Here is a 589-nt window from a genome sequence, read left to right on the forward strand (position 1 = left end):
TGAAAAGAAGAGGTGTTAACTTTTCTTTAAGTGTTTGATAAAATTCATCTATGAAGCAAAATGGCCAAAAACTTTTGTTTTGGGGGGAGGGTTTTGATTACTAATTTGATTTCTTTGGTGATAATCAGTCGGTTCAGATTTTTGTTTTCTTCTTGACTCAGTCTTGCAGGATTGTATGTTTCTAGGAATGCGTCCATTTGTTCCAGTTTATCCAATTAGTTGTTGTTTATCCAATTATTCCAGTTTGTCCAATTGTTTGCTCATAGTATTTTCTTATGATCCTTTGTGTTTCTGTGGAGTCCGTAGTTATTTCTCCTATTTCGTTTCTGATTTTATTTATTTGAGTCCTCTCACTTTTTTCCTTGATGAGTTTGGTTAAGAGTTTGTCAATTTTGTTGATCCTTTCAAAGAACCAGCCCTCGGTTTCATGACTCTTTTGTATTGTTTTTCTAGACCCTATTTCATTTATTTCTGTTCTGATCTTTATTATTTCCTTCCTTCTACTTACTTGGGGGTTTGTTTGCTGTTCTTTTTCTAGTTTTTGTAAGTGTAAGGTTAGATCGTTTATTTGAGCTTTTTCTTGTCTCTT

The sequence above is a fragment of the Pteropus vampyrus genome, unplaced genomic scaffold (genome assembly GCF_000151845.1).
Source record: "Pteropus vampyrus isolate Shadow unplaced genomic scaffold, Pvam_2.0 Scaffold1002, whole genome shotgun sequence".
Taxonomy (NCBI): Eukaryota; Metazoa; Chordata; class Mammalia; order Chiroptera; family Pteropodidae; genus Pteropus; species Pteropus vampyrus.